Here is a 5,825-nt window from a genome sequence, read left to right as displayed (position 1 = left end):
TTTGTCCCAACATTATAAGCATAATAAGACCATATCCTTATCAAATCCTAGCATAACCCTGTTAAGAAGTTTAGCTTACATTCTTGGACAAGTAAGACAGAGGTTAGATTTACAACCAATTGTTTGTATTTTCAAACAGTATATTTGGCTTTTAACATTATGCAACAGAACACTTTTAGGATGAGAACTAAAAGCGGGACAAGGGAAAATAATGCAGTATGATATGCTCTTTGGCCTTGGAAGTAATGCTCAGTGACAATACTGTGGGTAGTAAGCTAGTTAGACAGACATGTAAACACTTACATTAGAGCAGATTAACACACGGTTTAAAACATTCCTCACTCTTTCTGTCTTAAAAAGACCCCACCCTTCAATCTCTCTACAACTCTCTTACTACATGCCCTTGCATGCTGCTTCAGCATTTGGAGAAGTCTAAAGCCTGACAGGCCTGCTGTGCCTAGTTACAGTTGCTAAGCTATGATTGCACCATTGCTATTTTTATGGATGGGTTTTACCAAGCAGTCGGTGATGATGCCCCCACGCTGTGACTACAGCTTCTTTTTTCATTTTCACCACTTGATGCTTCAGCAAATTCCTGTCTTCCTAGTGTCCACAAACATCCACAATAATAGGTTATCAAAAAAAACTCCAGTTCATCTGACATGCATGTCTTCCATTTGAAGAAACTGTGGTACCCTTAAAAAGGAAAAAAAATCCTAGTAGTAAAAAGCGTAGCACAGCAGAAATTGAGCAGTGACTTGTTGAAATTTAACAAGCAAGGAAGGTCACTCAGAAGCCTTTCTGTCTGTCAGGGTTAGGCTACTTATTTCCATTATAAGGATAAATACATCATTAAAAAGGGTAGTGCCATTTGCTTTCAGCTCGCTTCAAATCACTCTGAGATAGTTAGTGAGGAGATATAATTTCATAAAGCTCATAGGCAAGAGGCAAATGAGGTAGACAGGATGGGAGAGGAGAAAGAAGAGGGAGGACATGGAGATGCAGAATGAGAAAGATGATGATAGATCAGGTCAGAGGAGGTCAAAAAGTAACTTCATGAAACTGAAAAGTATAGTATAGCTGACGAATCAAACCATACTCTAGTTCATCATGCTGTGAACTTTGTCTGGTGCTTGGTGCCAGGCAGGTAAATGGACAGTAGGTTTTTGAGCTGGAAGTAGCTCCCTGAAAATTATGCTGATGGGAATGGTGAGAGTGAACCAACACACGCAAAAAACAAAACAAAACAACAAAGCAACCCAAAGGAACTAAAGCTAACATAGAAGCTTAAATGCACTGTAGAATTGAGACTGTAGAATTAACCCATCAACGATTCTCTAGACTTAAAATGGCGATTTTTTGGTTAAATTGGATGACTTGTTGGAAACATGGTACATGATCAGGCCGTCCAGGAGCCTTCATGTAAAAATGGAGACTCTTTTTTTGCCTATAATTACTTCATATAAATGAAACTAGTCAGCCAGTAGTGGTAGCTTTCACCGTACCAATGCTTAATTCTTAATGCTACTACCCTGTGTCAGATGACTTGTCAACATACTGCAATAAGTTTGTTTTCCACTGCACGTATATGATATGTGTTTATACATATGCCTGTGTTTGTGTGCATCTCACCATTTCTCCAGCCTGTGTGAACTGCGACATCGTCCTGTCAGTTCTCTGCAGACTAATGAGCTGTAATGTGCCTCTCTCGTTCTCTTAGCCTGAGCTTCCTATCCAGTCTTCCCTCTTCTCCCTCCCTCCCTCCCTCGATGTCCCAGAGGAAAATGTTTCCCTTGCGGCTATTAGGGTGGTCAGAGCAGATCGAATCACTGTGGTTGACTTTACTAGAAGATGATTTTGCAGACTGAATAGAAGTAACATCAGCCGTCAGAGGAAGAGATGAGCAGAGATGAGAACAAAATTAGTCATCGGAGATAAAGAGTGGCAATGAGTGACACATGAAGTGAAAAGGGAAGATGTGGAAGAGAAGGGACAGGGAAGATAATGAGGCTGGAAATGCTCATTTCCATTTCTGCTATTAGGAAAGAGGAAAGATTAAGAGTGGGAGAGAGGAAGTGAGTGGAAAGGAGAGGAAAGAGGGTGGTATATGTTGGAAATTGAAGCATTAATAGTAGTCAAAGTCATAATGAGTGAGAATGAGAGTGAGTTAGTAAAGTAGAAAAGTCAAGGAGAAAGGACACGTCAATATATGGTTAATACTTGATATTCATCTATATTTCTAAACATAAACAACTGAGAACATTATTTCATTTGTAGCAGTGACAATGCTTTGGAATTAAACATGAGAAACAAACACTTGATAGAAAAGCTGCAGTGTCTTTACTTTAGAAATACTTCAGATATTGCTGATTCATTGTATATGCGCTGTTAATTGATTTAGCATGTATGATTTTCACACAGTGAGTTCATCTCACACTCACAATCATGATGAGTGGACATCATGATCATAAAAGCCACTCAGGGAGGTGTGAGGCAGAGTTTATTATTATTAGTCCTCACGACTTCATAACCAATAGCAACCATACACTACATGTTCACAACAATTTCTCTCCAGATGGAGTGTGTCTGTGGTCTTTGTTTGGTTGGTTGAGCCTCAGGTGTCCACTGTTCACCACCACCTGTCGTTTGTACCACTTTCTGTGGAGGCATGGACCTCCAGTATCAACCCATAAGATACCATCAATGTGTTTGTTCCCAGGCATTTGGAAGTGATTCAGTGGACTTCACGAAAAACAAAGCATGCACAATGTAAGACTGTTACTGTGGAAAGGACAATTTATCCCACCCTCCAACCAGGCAGCTATCTTCCTTTTAAATCACATAGAAGTGAAGGAACAAATCTCAGCCCAGCTCTCCAATTGCAGACACCTATTACCAACCCAGTGGTCCCAGCTACTCAGCCACTTAGCCACAAGGTGAGAATAAAGCTGACACTTGCATTGTGCAGAGACCTCATGGGTCTAGAACAAGCCACGTGCCTTGAATTTTGAGTTTTTCATTTAACATACTGTTGGGGAGAACATCTGCAGTGTATTTTTCATACTTGTGTCTTTTTCAATTTCCTTTCTCCTCTAAAAACAGCTTGTTAGCAGTAAAGCTGTAACATCGCCCACTGAGAGTGATGAGCCAGTCTGTAGCAAACATTACTCACCTATGAGTTTAAACTCATCTAAGGGATCATACTGGCCTCCGGGAAGGATTTTCTTTTCTTGCTTAAAATGCATGAATCTGAGGCACTCTGAAATTACATAAAGGACACCAGCATGCTTAAATTTTTCTGGGAGAAAAAACACAACACACATTTGCAATGTTTTCAAAAGTTACAGTTTAGTAGATAAATAAATGAACAGTATAATGTAATTTGTGTCATATGAGTGATATGAATTGAGACATTGCATCATGAATAGTTTAAACAGTAAAAAGGTCTTTAAAATACACAGCAATAATTGAAGACCCAAACCGTTTTGCTTCTTTTCTGTGAAAGTTCGGGTGTCCTGCTAAACAAAGAAATGGCATTAACAGGCTCCCATGCAGTACTTCAAAGTGCTCTAAGTGAAAATTCCCCACACTGGATATGAACCCAAGATGGCAGTATAGCAAGCTAAATGATCCAGGAAACTGAACTGACAGAGGATCTGAGCAGCAGGGAGTTTATCGCTGCTCCACTCACAGTTTGACCCTGAACCCTATCAACTCTGAGTTTCTTGAACAGCTTTATCTTAGTTTTTTTTTTTTTTTTTTTTTAACATGAGCTCAGTTTTTCTTTGTCTCCTTTGAGGGATATATATAAATCTTAAATTTTACATAAGTGACTCCTTATCAGGTGCAGAATAGAGCGCATGTAATTGTTATTTTAATTGTTTTATTGTTTTAAAAAACACAATATACACTGTGGTCTGTCTTTTTTCGTGTGTCACGTTGTGCCTGCTGTCATCTCCCACATCCCTCCTTTCATGCATGTGAGGCACCAGACCGTGAAGGCCACATTGTGAAACCCCACTGTACACACACACACACACACACACACACACACACACACACACACAGATACACACACACACTGTCCTCACCAGACCTCTCTGACTTGCACCATCTTTCATCTCGTTTATGTAAGTCATCATTTACCAATATCATAACAGTGTAGTTTCAAGCTTTGGGCCAAAATGCTATGTTGGGGTTACAGGTTTGCAGACATGGCTGAATGTGATTTCTAAGACTGATATATTGAGATTTGTTTTCTATATTTTAATAAAAATGAGTAGTAGTAGTAAAACGATCATGGTAAATGTTCCTTAACGTTTTAACATTGAAACTTTTGCTGTGGGAGGAGGCACTGAATCTCTTCTGCATGTTTTCTGCCTCCGTACAGATCATCATCACTGACCTTCCTACAGGAGGAGCACCAAATGCAGCTTGGAGAGATGACAATAAAACTCATCTGTCTTTCACAAAATAAGATAAGAAACTACTTTGTGGCACTGACTTCATTCTGATGCACTTTTCCTGAGAAAACAGTGGGGATACATGTTTATCTGGATGACCATGTTCTAAATCATTATATGTAACGGATTTGAATGAATGAGGAGGGACGCTGCAGTGTGGTGACATCAAGATCTTTGCTGGATGAGGTAGAGCTGAAGATGTTTCACCATTGAAATGACATGAACACGCATAAACATTTCACCGTCTCTGTCTGGAGAACACAATAAAAGAGTAAACTTGAATGGCTGTGTTGGTGATTTAGGATTTATTGTGAGGACAATGTGGGGCTGGCAGGAAGATACAGATGTACAGATATTGTGATGCAACTTTTAATGCAAAGTTTATTTTTTATGTTTGAAAAAACACAATAGTACAAGCATGAAATGAATGGTTTGTTTATTTCAAATGTCATGACTTGACAGGATGATGTATTTGTACTTATGATGAGGTAAGCTGTGGTTACTCAGAGGCTTCACTGTGAAGGCTAAGGCCAAAATATTTAAAGTGAAATAAGTGGCAAATTCTGCTGGTGTTATATCTTACAGATGGTTTAACAAAACATATGAAGTGCATACATATAATGAAGAAAGTCATTCACACATTCAAACAGAAACACAGTATGACTGTAAACATCTGCAGCACTGCGTGGTGAGCAGGAGGAGAACAGTGATACAGCTCAGTGTTAAATGTTAACATGCTACCATTGTAGCATTACAGCATTGTGTGTAGCTCACTTGACATGCATGGCCACTGTATTTCTCTCTTTCTCTAACTTGTCTACACTACGTGTTTAGATTTATTAGTATATATATAATTACGTGTAAGGATTTGGTTTTGTTTTTTTCTATATGGTAGTTTTAAGTTTTATTTGAGAATACATTTCTTTGTATATTGTCAGTCATGTCCTATGTCATATTTCTTTACCTTTAAAGGGAGCTGTGTAAAGTTAGATCATACTATATGACTCTTACAATACATTGAAATTGACATGGTTGTCTGTTGCATTAAAGACCCCCTCTGAAGAAAATCAAGCTTTTAACCTTGTTAACTTTGTTAGCATGTCCACATGAGCAGATCATGGGTGAAATAAGCAGTCAAAACCATGGCTGTGCATTGAACTGCAGTGAATGAACCAATGACGGATTCAGACAGCCAGGGTTTCATACCTCATATAACCTACAGAACCATCACCTTTCAGGGGAGGGCAACAGCCTAATTGTTTTTTGTTTTTAGTCAAATGTTGTCAAAAGTTATGTAGTGTAGCTTGTGCGTTAGACATTTCTTAACCCTATGCATTAAATTAATGCTCATCTAAAATGGAA

At 38.8% G+C, this 5,825-nt stretch overlaps 1 long non-coding RNA gene across 1 annotated transcript; it reads left to right on the top strand.

Moving 5' to 3' along the window:
- Positions 1–203: 203 nt before the first annotated feature.
- On the top strand, positions 204–5,534 carry LOC139631601 (uncharacterized). Its single transcript, XR_011693416.1, has 2 exons — positions 204–2,936; positions 4,391–5,534. It is a non-coding gene; the product is annotated as an uncharacterized lncRNA (long non-coding RNA).
- Positions 5,535–5,825: the final 291 nt, after the last annotated feature.

Source organism: Trachinotus anak, unplaced genomic scaffold (assembly GCF_046630095.1).
Source record: "Trachinotus anak isolate AG129_WGS33_773 ecotype Australia unplaced genomic scaffold, CSIRO_AGI_Tana_v1 ptg000014l, whole genome shotgun sequence".
Lineage (NCBI taxonomy): Eukaryota > Metazoa > Chordata > Actinopteri > Carangiformes > Carangidae > Trachinotus > Trachinotus anak.
Note: the sequence above shows the minus strand (reverse complement) of the source record. Positions and strands in the feature narration are given on the sequence as shown.